The sequence below is a fragment of the Mastomys coucha genome, unplaced genomic scaffold, assembly GCF_008632895.1.
Source record: "Mastomys coucha isolate ucsf_1 unplaced genomic scaffold, UCSF_Mcou_1 pScaffold15, whole genome shotgun sequence".
Classification (NCBI taxonomy): domain Eukaryota; kingdom Metazoa; phylum Chordata; class Mammalia; order Rodentia; family Muridae; genus Mastomys; species Mastomys coucha.
Window position 1 is genome coordinate 91679951 of NW_022196897.1, and position 13461 is coordinate 91693411.

The 13461-nt window shown below is 37.3% G+C and overlaps 1 long non-coding RNA gene across 1 annotated transcript in view; it reads left to right on the top strand.

Moving 5' to 3' along the window:
• LOC116090606 overlaps positions 1 to 13461 on the top strand; it is a 124764-nt gene that overhangs the window by 92658 nt on the left and 18645 nt on the right. Inside the window, exon 3 of the long non-coding RNA XR_004118743.1 lies at positions 1719 to 1877. This is a non-coding gene — a long non-coding RNA (uncharacterized LOC116090606). The remainder of the gene's footprint in view (positions 1 to 1718; positions 1878 to 13461) is intronic.

The following is a 13461-nucleotide window of genomic DNA, read 5'->3' on the forward strand; positions in this document are numbered from 1 at the left end:
ATGGACTATATAAGCACAGTACAAAGAGAGTTAATAAATAGAATAAATAGCTCCAATAAGCATATGGGCCAGTAGGCTAAAGTATTGAATAGTTGGTTCTGTCAATACAAAGGCAAAGTGTCCCCCAAAAGGCACCTGGAAGGAGAGTAAGAGAGGGCTTTCTTAGAGAAATTAAGTTGTTCCCCCCAAAATTACTGTTCAAGGTCACTTGCTAGCCCAGCTTAGTTATGTCCTACCCAAGCATGTCCTGGTCCAGGTAGTAGACCACATGGGAACCTCACAAGGAGCAGCATATGTACGGAGCAGAACTGTTCTCTTTTGGAAACATGGGTGTGCTCCCACCTTCCCACAGTACTGAGTGCAGAAGTGTTGAAGCGTGAAGTAACAGTGTGTGTGTGTGTTCCTCTCCCACCACTCTCCTGTTCTGAGGTCTAGTTTGTACTGCAGAGACAAAGAAACAGAGCCCTAGGCATGAAACTAAAAGTTGTGAACTGCAGATGTGAACTTTTAACATTCATGGCTATGTTGTTAGTTTATATATGTCTCTACATGAGAGCACAGGTGTGAACACATGTGTCCAGGTACACTCACGTGTGTTCATACACTGTGAGTGTCTGTCTTCACTGCGTGTGCCTTCTTTTATGGAGAAACAGTCTCTCATTGAATCCTGAGCTTACCATTTATGTTAAACAGTCTGGCCAGGGAGACCCAAGATTCTACCTGTTTCTGTCACATCCCATGATGCCCTGCTGTTCACAGAGGTGGGTCTGGGGACCAGATTTCGGGTCCTTATCTGCATGGCCAGAACTTTACCCACTTTAGTTATGGGAAAGTGATAACTATGTATATTTGTGTAAATGTGATATTGATGTATATATGTATACCAGATCACATGGAATACTTACCTGAAACAGATGGACATATGTATTTTTACATAATTATCACTGGTTAGTGGTGAGAATATTTGCAGACCACTACAGCAATGCTATTAACAGTAGTTACTGTGGTCTATGATGTATTATTAAAAATAAACTTCTCTCTTGTCTTATTTACTTTTATACTGTGGCTCATAAGAATGGGCTACTAGGTAGTTCTAAGTGTTTAAGACATTTTAAATAGCTATTTGAAAAAACCACTATTCAAAGTCAGCAGCCTGTCAAATAATAAGGCAACACATTCTTTCTGTTAACATAAAATCCATATATTTTATACACACTTAAATTCCTATGTATATACGAAGAAAATATCTTAGTTATTAAATATAGAATTATCAGTACCTGGAATACTTATTAATATCTGTATTATATCAAAACATGTTAATCTTTTCTGGATTAAAAAAACAATGACACCAGTTATTCTTATTCTTAATCTTAGAAACAAAATTGAGATTTGAAAAAAAAGATTTTAATAACTTTCATTGACAATTTCTGAGAGCCAGTACATTTCTATCTACTTTCTCCTAGAAAAGCAGTTCTAAATGCCTTTATTTTCTGATTAATTTCATAAAAAATCAGTTTATGGTAATAGAAATATAATGTTAAAATCTTGTCTTTCATAAGTTGCAAATATGTCTGTAACTATCTGGCTTCTTCCTCCCCCTCTGCACTTATTACATTTCTGATGTAGCCAGCACATAATTAAGAGTCATGGGTGCTGGAGCTGGACATGCCTGGATCTGAATACCAGGTTCTCAATTTGCTTTGTCTTTTGTTCTCAAGAAACTTCCTCGAGCTTTTCAAGCATCATTTGCACAACTGGCCGAGTGACACAATGTATCCTGACTGTCAGAGCGGTGTGACAGCAGAGTCCCGCCCTCATGTCCAGCTGCTCTTTATTCTCCTCTCAGTCCCCTCTTAAGAAGCAGTGGATACATACAGGTAAATGTGGTTTTTTTAAAATAAGAAACTAAAAACCTTCCAGTGTTGTATATAGGTTGACACTACTTTCTTTAATTTTCCATAAAAATTTAGTAAGCCACAAACCACTTGAAAAACAAATATGATGACACTTCTTTTCTTCTGGTAAATATTAGGTTTTCCTTTGAACTATGGTTTATCATCTTAAAAGTTTTATTTGTTTTTTACCATGCTATAAATCAAACCCATGGCCTCACACATGTTAGGCAAACAGTCTAGCACTGAACAACATTCCTAGACCATTAGAACACATCTTTTAAAGATGAGATGAAGTTAGTAAGGAGGAAATGATATTAGAGCAATTGTGAGGAAATGGGGGATAATAAAGTAGGTAGTTGGCTAGACACATGGAAGGATAGGAAACAAAGTGGTAATTCAAGAGCCTTCCATGTATGGATAGAAAGGTGAGCAGATACAGTAGAAGATTCAATATAGACATAAGCTAAGGTGAACCAGATGAAAGAGGACCATAATACCCCTAAACTCACCCTTTTGAGTAGAAGTTATTAATATTTTGCCATATAACTTAATTATTATTGATATCTACTTAAGGTCTTATTTATCATTTGGTATCATGTTTTTTTCACTTGCTATATTATCTATTTTCTATTAAATGGAATTAAATATATTACCTAATAATGCATACCATTACCTTAAATAGATTATGAGCTGATTTCTTTTTTTTCTTTTTTTTCTTTTTGTTTTTTCGAGACAGGGTTTCTCTGTATAGCTCTGGCTGTGCTGGAACTCACTCTGTAGACCAGGCTGGCCTCTAACTTAGAAACCCACCTGCCTCTGCCTCCCAAGTGCTGGGATTAAAGGTGTGTGCCACCACTGCCTGGCTGAGCTGATTTCTTAACACCGACATATTACCAGGCTTTTTACTTTTGAAACAATATTTTTCATCCATGCAGTAATCTGTTGTTAGTTCATGCAGAAAAATTCCCTGAGATGAGGCTTGTGGATGTAGGCTTCTAATTCTCTAGGGTTTCATATCCATTGATCCTTTCCCTTCTTCCAAGCTGTCATATTTAAGTTTCCCTTGAGGTCATTAGTCCTTAAATTCTCTATTCCTTATCAGTGTATTAGAATGTTGGATGGGAGAACATATATTATTTACATAGCTCTAATTGTTTCATTAGTAGTGATATTGAATTTGTTTTGTATTTTTTCCACATTTACATTGTGTGTGTGTGTTTGTGCGTACACATACACATACACATGTGTGCATGTGTTTCTGAAATATACATGTATATGGAGTAGGGTGAGTGCACTTGTGCATGTAAGTACAGAAGCCAGAGGACAAGGTTGAGAGTTTTGCTTATTCACTCTTCTCGGTGCTCCTCTGAGACAGAGTCTCTGTCTCCCTGGACTGCTTCTTAGAATATTCAACCTAGACATAACTGTCTAAGGACGTAAGTTTCCAGTGTCTAGCTTAGTCATTCATCTGGTGTCATCTTGACTGATAGATGGTACCTGTAACTTGACTTTAGACACTATGTCATCCTTATCTCTGACTTCCCCAGTCCTAAACACACTCAAGAGTCATTATTGTTAATAGAAAGGGAGCATAGCTTTCCTAATTATGATAGAATGTGCAGATGAAAAGGTAGAATTTGGCTAGTCAGGCCAAGTCCATGCTACTTCCCTCACAGAATGTGGGATGGCTCGAACTTGTGGTTGCTTACAATAATAGAGGAGGAGTTTTGGAAAGAAACTTAAAATTTTCGGTTGCCAAGTCAGCTTAGTGTATAGTATCATAGAAAATTATCTTTTGTATATTTCTATATAAACTGTAACTTAAAATGTTGCTGATTTAAAATTATTGTATGTCAGCTGATCATCAAATATTGTGATGTTTGATATCTGAATTCTCTCGAGATAAGCTATTCTCTAGAAGCCACATTGTAGAAAAGTATGTTTTTATCAAAAAGAACTGAAGGAAGGCTAGAGAGGGGGGCCTGGCTATGGAAGCCTGGGCTGGAAGGATTGTCTCTGTCACCCAGGGTCTCTGAATGAATTTGTGGCACAGCCACTTTTGAATTGGCTTCTCGTCCTTTCCTAAGATAAGAAGTGGTATTTAATTTTTTTCTCCACAAGGAAACTAGGCTGTAAAAAGTGGAGTTAGGTCAAGACCAAGAGTTCTCAGACTGGATCTGAACTAAGCTTAGATGGCTTGAGAGCATGGTACTGACACACTACGGAGCTAAGAATCAGAGCTAAGTATGGAGTCCTCCAGTGGTTTGTTTGTTTTTCTCATTTTAGTACCAGGCACTTGGCATGTAAGCCTCCCTCTTACATCTACCTGAATGGAGACATAGGTTAAGTATGAGTTCACGCAAGTGTCTCCCTCTTCTTAGTCTCTGTGAAGCATCTCATAATCAACCATGTCCAACCAAGTCTGAGCTGACTGCATCTCTCTCTGATGGCCTCACCCTGGCTTACACTCTCTCATCTAGACTTCGTCCACCCAAAGCTATTTCTAGCCACTTTCTCAACTTTACTTAGGGCTACTTTCATCATACAAATACTAAATGTGTTTATTACTAAGAATGATGCTCTCTTCTTTCATTTTCTCCTCTTTTCCTAGGAAGCTACTATGTCACACTGATGGCTCTTCATATCCAAACACTCCCATCATAAGTGTTATTAGTCTTATAGGTATATATGTGCATGGTTACCTATCTTACCTATCGTATGCCACATATTTTTGATGTTTTATTGTTTTTTTTTTCCATTGTCCTATTAGCTACCCTGTGCTGTGATCCTAACCTGTCTGTATCTGGGATAGGTCTGTCACATTCTGTGGCATGGTAAAGACAGATGTTATTTGATGCAAGTTTCCAAATTATGAATATGTGTGAGACTGATTAGATGAGTTACTTTCCTGCATTTCCTCCTTGCTTACGGCTACAATTTTACCAAGTTAAAAGCAAGGAGCAAGCTGTAGATGTGGCTCAGTAGATTATGGCACCTCCTGCCAAGCCTGACAGCTTGAGTTCAATCCCTGGGACTCAAGCGGTGGAAGAAAAAACCAACTCCTGCAAATTGTCTTCTGACCTTTGCACATTCCATGTGTAAGTCATGTCACTCTCCTACTAACACCACACACAAAATAATGAATACAAATCTTTTGAAAAGAAATTTGGCCTAAAAAAAGGTTTTCTTCAAGATATCAGACATTTATAATATAAGGGTCATTTATTAAATGGATATGCTTATATTTGTCATTTACTCAAGTTAATTATAAACCTGGAAGCCTGTCCCTGTGTCTTCACAGTATTTTACCTGCTTTGAATAAATGGTATCTATTTAACAAACATCAAGAAGAAATATATATAATTCTAACAATATTTATATATTTTGAATTTAGTGCATTTTGAACTATAAGGGACCTTTGATCTTAAATCACAAATTATTGGGATTTCATTATTGTGTCAACACATTTCTTAAAGGAGCTTTATTACTATCTCCAAAATACCTACTAAATACACCTTCTCTTTCACAGACACACATACACACACACACACACACACACACACACATGCACACACATATGAGAGAGAGAGAGAGAGAGAGAGAGAGAGAGAGAGAGAGAGAGACTTTAAAAACTCTATTTGATTGCTTCACGAACCAACCTTTCTATTTACAGCAAGAACAGATAGAATTCCTTTGACATGATGACCTGTTCATCAATTTGATTTTGTACATTTGAACTCTTCAAGCTATTGCCTGGATGTCATATTTGTCTATGTTGAAACGTAGGAATTCTAAAGTATTATACCAATCCAACTTAAGATGCAGTGGATTCATTTGTATCTCATCTCTTTTGCCAAATATTTTTATGTGGCTACTCTTTATCAGTCTCGTTGTCTATTTTCAGAAACAAACAATTTAGGCTAACAAAGCTGGGAGTTTGACTTGAACATCAAGTTAGGGAATAGTGTCTTCCACTGCTCTTCCTGCAGCCACCTCCTGTTCCCATACATAAATGGCAGTCAGCAATGGCTAGAAACAAAGGCTCCCCCAGCCCCTGAATACAGTGACATTCATTCAGGGAGAAGCAGGGCCAGCTTTTTGAAAGCCGACTTCTTCAGCTCGACAATAACACACAATGAGTTATTGACTTGTTTATATACGGAGTCTTTTCAGTAACTAACTCTGACTCCCACAGTCTGGACAAATGATTGATTTCGTGGTTAGAAAAGGAGAGCGCTCCTGCACTACACTCTGTAGTGCAAACCATTTCTTCCCCATTTGTTCTATAACTGAATGGGACCTTATTAAAATGCACTTTTCAAAAAAAAATACCTGCAGCTGTCCTTTATAGCCATGTTTTGTATATATAAATAAGTAATTTGTCCCAGTCTTTTGTATATTAACAGGCCATTTGGGAAGCTTGTCAATATATATGAAGGGTTGTTATCTTATTGTTTATGCTAACTGCATTGCCTATATTGATCCACATGTAAACTATAGATGAAATAATATAGCAGTTGATCAATATTTACTGATGAAAATCTTAGATAAATCCAGTATTCTTATAGGGCATGCTGATTCATTAAGAACAGTCTGAACAACACATATTGTATATGCCATCATTGTTCATTGGTTACTCTTGTGAAATACAAAAGGCATGTGGAAAGCCACAGTTCAGAGCCATGAGAGTTTGGTTGGACTAACAGACTTTCCCCCTTTAGCTAGAACTTATCTGGAATGTCAGTATGAATTAGGCAGACAGAACATACCAGGGTGTTCAAATTACTATGTTTTTTTCTAATGATATTAATAATTTAGCATGAGAATTTTAGAGTGACTCTCTTCTGTAAAATATATTTGTTTAGCATGTTGAAATTTTTACAGGAAGGATCTTTCTTATTTTAAAAAACATACTTCAGAATACTTAAGAAGCATACAGCAGAAAGGCAGTCAGCTATTAATGATATGTATGAGACAAGATCACCTCTGTTGAGGCTAAGCTTGTTTAGGAGGTCATGAGCTTGCTTTCCCTTTGAGGGTGTCCATAGGAGAACTTCATGAGCTTGCAGGAATTTGAAGCATCTCTCAAATAGTGCTTTCAGTTACAGATCCCATGTTTTATATTAAATTCTGTGTATCACTAAACTGTAATTTTTAACTCTTTAGGAACAGAATGATATCTGAAACCTTAGTGTTAACATTTTAAATAAAATATACTCTAAAAAGCCAATGATAATGGAAAGGATTTTATTGGGTTCTATGGTGTATTTCCGTAGAACTCTTTTCTTCTTTTTATTCTATGTTCTTGCATTGCTGGGAATTATATCCAGGACCAAATGCATGCTAAGCAAGTGCTCTCCCACCAAGATAAGTCCTCACACAGAGACAGTATCCAAATTAACAAAATCAGAAATGAAAAGGGAGAGAGACATAACAAAGGCAACCAAGGAAATCCAAAAACATCATCAGATCTTACTAAAAAAACCCCCATACTCAACAAAATTGGAAAATCTGGATGAAATGGACAAATTCCAAAGTTAAATCATGATCAGATAAACTCTCCAAACAGTCACATAACCCCTAAAGAAATAGAAGCAGTTATTAAAAGTCTCCCAACCAAAAAAAGCCCAGGACCATATGGGTTTAGTGCAGAATTCTACCAGACCTTCAAAGAAGACTTATACCAATACTTTTCAAACTATTCCACAAACTAGAAACAGAAGGAACACTACCCAATTCATTCTATGAAACCACAATTATATTTTTATCTAAACAACACAAGGACCCAACAATGAAAGAGAACTTCAGACCAATTTCCCTTCTGAATATTGATGCAAAATTACTCAATGAAATTCTTGTAAACTGAATTCAAGAACACATAAAAATGGTCATCTGCCATGATCAAGTAGGTTACATCCCAGGGATGCAAGGATGATTCAATATATATAAATCCTTCAACATGATCCACTATACAAACAAACTCAAAGAAAAACCCCACATGATCATTTTATTAGATGCTGAGAAAGCATTTGACAAAATTCAACACCCTTTCATGATAAAAGTCTTGGAAAGATCAGAAATTCAAGGCCCATACCTAAATATAGTAAAAGAAATATACAGCAAACCAGTAGTCAACATCAAACTAAATGGAGAGAAACTTGAAGCAATCTCACTAAAATCAGGGGCTAGACAAGGCTGCCCAGTCTCTTCCTACCTCTTCAATATAGTACTCGAAGTCCTAGCCAGAGCAATTAGACAACAAAAGGAGGTCAAAAGGATATGAATTGGAAAGGAAGAAGTCAAAATATCACTATTTGCAGATGATATGATAGTATACTTAAGTGATCCACAAAATTTCATCAGAGAACTCCTAAATGTGATAAACAACTTCAGCAAAGTGGCTGGATTTAAAATTAACTCAAACAAATCAGTGGCTTTCCTTTACTCAAAAGATAAATAGGCTGAGAAAGAAATTAGGGAAACACTTTTCACAATAGTCACAAGTAATATAAAATACCTTGGTGTGACTCTAACTAAGCAAGTGAAAGATCTGTATGACAAGAACTTCAAGTCTCTGAAGAAGGAAATTGAAGAAGATCTCAGAAGATGGAAAGATCTCCCATGCTCATGGATTGGCAGGATTAATTTAGTAAAAATGGCCATCTTGCCAAAAGCAATATACAGAGTCAATGCAATCCCCATCAAAATTCCAAATCAATTCTTCATAGAGTTAGAAAGAGCAATTTCCAAATTCATCTGGAATAAGAAAAAACCTAGGATAGCAAAAACTATTCTGGATAGCATATACAATGCTGGTCCTTGATGCCTATTATTTCATTTAGAACTAAGACCTCCCTTAAAAACAGGCACTAATTCTCACCCTCCCATCCTTAGGAGAATACAGCTCAGAGGACACATGGAAACCTGGTATAAGGTAAAACTGAATGCCGTCTTCCCAAGCTGTATCTTTTCTGCTCCCTTAGCCTCCTTCTGTAAATAGATTCCCATTAGGATCTGTTAATCAACAAGCATTTGGAAACATATGAGGAAATGTGTGTTGAAAGCTTCTAAGTAAATTATAGCACAATACTAACTGAATATTCTAGAACTCTGAACTCAAGCTCTGACCCTTCACCAGCAAGCCCCTGGATTAAATACTCCTTTCCTCTTTGTCTACCTGTGATGACACCCTGCTTGAATAAGCATAAGATGAATCAACTAAAAAAAACAAAACAAAACTATTCTCAACAACAAAAGAACATCTGGTGAAATCACAATTCTTGACTTCAAGCTGTACTACAGAGCAATAGTGACAAAAACTGCATGGTATTGGTACACAAACAGGCAGGTAGAGCAGTGGAACAGAATTGAAGACCCAGAAATGAACCCACACACCTATGGTCACTTGATCTTTGACAAAGGAATAAAACCATCCAGTGGAAAAAAGACAGCATTTTCAACAAATGGTGCTTGTTCAACTGGAGGTCAGCATGTAGAAGAATGCAAATCTATTCTTTTTTATCTCCTTGTACAAGGCTCAAGTCCAAGTGGCTCAAGGACCTCCACATAAAGCCAGATACACTGAAACTAATAGAAGAAAAAGTTGGAAGAACCTGGAACACATGGGCACAAGGAAATAGTTCCTAAACAGAACACCAATGGCATATGCTCTAAGGTCAAAAATAGACAAATGGGACCTCATAAAATTGCAAAGCAAAGGGCACTGTCAATAGGGCAAAATGGTAACCAACAGATTAGGAAAGATCTTTACCAACCCTACATCTGATAGAGGGCTAATATCCCTAATATCCAATACATACAAAGAACTCAAGAAGTTAGACTCCAGAGAAACAAATAACTCTATTAAAGAATGGGGTACAGAGCTAAACAGAGATTTCTCAACAAAGGAATACCTGTTCAACATCCTAGTCATCAACAATAATGTTCAACATCCCTAGTCATCAGGGAAATGCAAGTCAAAACAACCCTGAGATTCCACTTCACACCAGTCAGAATGGCTAAGATCAAAAACTCAGGTGACAGCAGATTCTGGCAAGGATGTGGAGAAAGAGGAACACTCCTCCATTGTTGGTAGGCTTGCAAGTTGGTACAACCACTCTGGAAATCAGTCTGGTAGTTCCTCAGAAAATTGGACATAGTACTACCTGAGGACCTAGCTATACCACTCCTGGGCATGTACCCAAAAGATGCTCCAACATATAACAAGGACACATGCTCTACTATACTCATAGCAGCCTTGTTTATAATAGACAGAAGCTAGAAAGAACCCAGATGTCCTTCAACAGAGGAATGGATACAAAAAATGTGGTACAATTACACAATGGAGCACTACTCAGCCATTGAAAATGAATTTATGAAATTCTTAGGCAAATGGAGGGAATTAGAAAATATCACCCTTAGTGAAGTAAACCAATCAAAAAAGAAAACACATGGTGTGTACTCACTGATAAGTGGATATTAGCTCAAAAGCTCAGAATATCCAAGATACAGTTCACAGACCCCATGAAGCTCAAGAAAAAAGACCAAAGCATAGATGCTTCAGTCCTTCTTAGAAGGGGGAACAAAATACTCAGAGGAGAAAATATGGAGACAAAGTGTAGAGCGAAGACTGGACGAAAGGCCACCCAGAGACTGTCCCACCTGGGGATCCATCCCATGTGCAGACACCAAAACCAGACACTGTTGTGGATGCCAAGAAGTGCTTGCTGACAGGAGCCTGATATAGCTGTCCCCTGAGAGGCTCTCCCAGAGCCTGGTGTTTTTAACCATCCATTGGATTGAGCACAGGGTCCTGAGTGGAGGAGTTTGGGAAAGAACCGAAGGAACTCAAGGGGTTTGCAGCCCATAGGATGAACAACAATGTCAACCAACCAGACTGCCCCCCCCCAAGAGCTTCCAGGGACTAAACCACTAACCAAAGAATACACATGGGGGGACTCATGGCTCTAGCCACATATATAGCAGAGGATGGTTTTGTTGGACGGTAATGGGAGGAGAGGTCTTTAGTTCTGTGAAGACTTGATGCCTCAGTGTAGGGAAATGCCAGGGTGGAGAGGCGGGAGATTGGGTAGGTGGGGGAGTACCGTCATAGAAGCAGGAGGAGGGAGGATGGGATAGGGGGTTTCTGGAGGGGAAACCAGAAAATGGGATAACATTTGAACTGTAAATAAATAAAATATCCAATAGAAAGAAAGACATGAAAATTCTGAAGAAAAAGAGAAAAGAAAAACATTAACCCTTTGATAGCTTCCATTAATTTATCCTTTCTTCATCTTCCATGTATCTAACCAGATTTTTTCTTTAAAGCATTTCCATTAACCTTTCTTCCTCTTTTCTGCTTGTTTTTGGCCAGTCTCATGATGCTTCTTTTTTAGTTTCCACTAATTCAGAGTAAGCCCAACTTTGCCTGTTTATGAATGTATTGTTTTTTTTTATGTGTTATCTCAGATCTTTACCACAAACCCTGAAAAAATGGTGTCTTACACATTCATATTAATATGTCTGTTACCTTCTGACTTATGCAATGAATATGTGAGAAAGTATTCTCATATTTAAGGGGGGCAATATAAGTTTAGAATAAAATGACAGCTTTCATCTAATTCTATTTGGCAGACACATAAATTTTAGAGGTTGTTTTTGATCTCCAGCTTTTGAAGTTCCTGTCTTCTTTAATGGAAAAAAGCTCCTCCAGATATTTAAACTTAATTAACAAATTATTTTACATATCTGAGATGAGGCAGCAAATTGGTGGCACCTAGTTTTTTTTTTAATTGTTGATTGTTTGTCTTAATGAAGAAACAGGATAGTCTGATCAAAAGTGGCTGGAGAGAAGGAAATTACTACAATCATCACCTTTTGGGTTTTGAGGGAAAGATGCTGTTAGCATTGCATATTATTAATATCTTAGGTGAAATTTCATCTCCTCATTTGACCCTTTAAAAATTTTTTTCTAAATGGTTAAATTAAAGCATAGTTCTCTTGGAATGGCTACTCTATTTCCAGTAAATATCCCAAATGCTCATTCTCATATTTTATCTAACATACTCTGATGTCACGATATTCTTTTTTAAAATGATTTAGCATGTATGCATACATAAATTAGTATAGTGTTTATTTAAAGTTGGACATTGAAATTGGGGTGATTTCCCCTACAACTATAGTGCTGTCAGAAGGAAAGAGTTTTTGCCTTTTGAAAAGTTACTATCATGCTGTTCCAAATGTCACAGCCCTGGGAAACCACATTAGAGGCATACTTCTCTGCATGGTATCAAAGAACTTCATGCCTGTTTTTGTTTTGTTCTACTTCCCTTGAAACAGGCTGCTCTGAAGGTTTTCTCTCTCTCTCTCTCTCTCTCTCTCTCTCTCTCTCTCTCTCTCTCTCTCTCTCTCTCTCTCTCTCTTTCTCTCTCTCCCTCATTCCCTTCCTCCCTCCCTTTCTGTCTTTTTCACCTGGAAATCAATATTTTAAAGAGTAGATAAACTTGATGGGCATGGGGACACGTGCATCTAATCCCATAATTTGGGAGATTGAGGGAGAAGGATTACAAGCTTAAGAGCAGCCTGGAGAACAAGGCACACCTCTGTCTCCTAAAACCAAGGGGTGATGGTATAGCTGAATGGGCGAGTTCTGTACTGCATGTGAAAGGCTTTTGGTTCTTTTCCCAGCTTTGCAAAAAATAAGAGAAAAAGATAAGTTTGATGAATGCTCTCCAGTTTCTGTCTTCCATTCCCCTCATCTCCTGGGAAGGGAAAGCTGCTGATAGTGGATCAATGAGACTTAAGACCAGAATTACTCTGTACAGACACAATATTTATATTTTTATAGAGTTATACTTCTGTAGTATATTATTACATGCACAAATATTCATTAGAGAGAATAATTCTAAAAATAGTCTCATGTGGTGATAAAAAATAACCTGTTTAATCAGTGATTCTCAGTCTAGGCCAGGATTAGGCTTGGTGAAGCGCTATTTGCTAGCAAAATTCAGCCTACTACCTGGATAAGACTTGAAAAGTCTTATCAAAACATAGCTCATTTGTTTATATCTTGTCTATTTTACACTGCAAGGGACTGATAAAGATGACTCTCTTTCCCCTCCCATGAAAACTAAACTTTTGACAAGTCCTTTATAGAAACATTTATCAGCTCTTTATTTAGGCAAGCATCAGATAACCAGAAGGCTTCTGGATCACTTCTGTCTGCCCAGTCTGGTGATCAGTTGTGTCACATATCAGTGGACAAAATGTTCACAGCTTGAACACTCTTAAGTATATCTCAGTGGCTAGACTGAAGAAGACATGTTATATCTGTATTTTACATGTATCTCTAATATAGGACGTATAGGTATTTAGGCAGAAGGAATTAGCTATTCATGTTGCCAAATATGATTTCTTAGGCATACACTTGAGAAAATGTATTCCTAATAGCAGCATGAACACACACACAAAAACCTAAAAAAATTGTCATTATTCATTATTAGTCCAGATCTGGCACTTAAGAGTTGTTAAATATTCCAGCTGAGGGTAGGGTTTAGAAAGAAAGAAA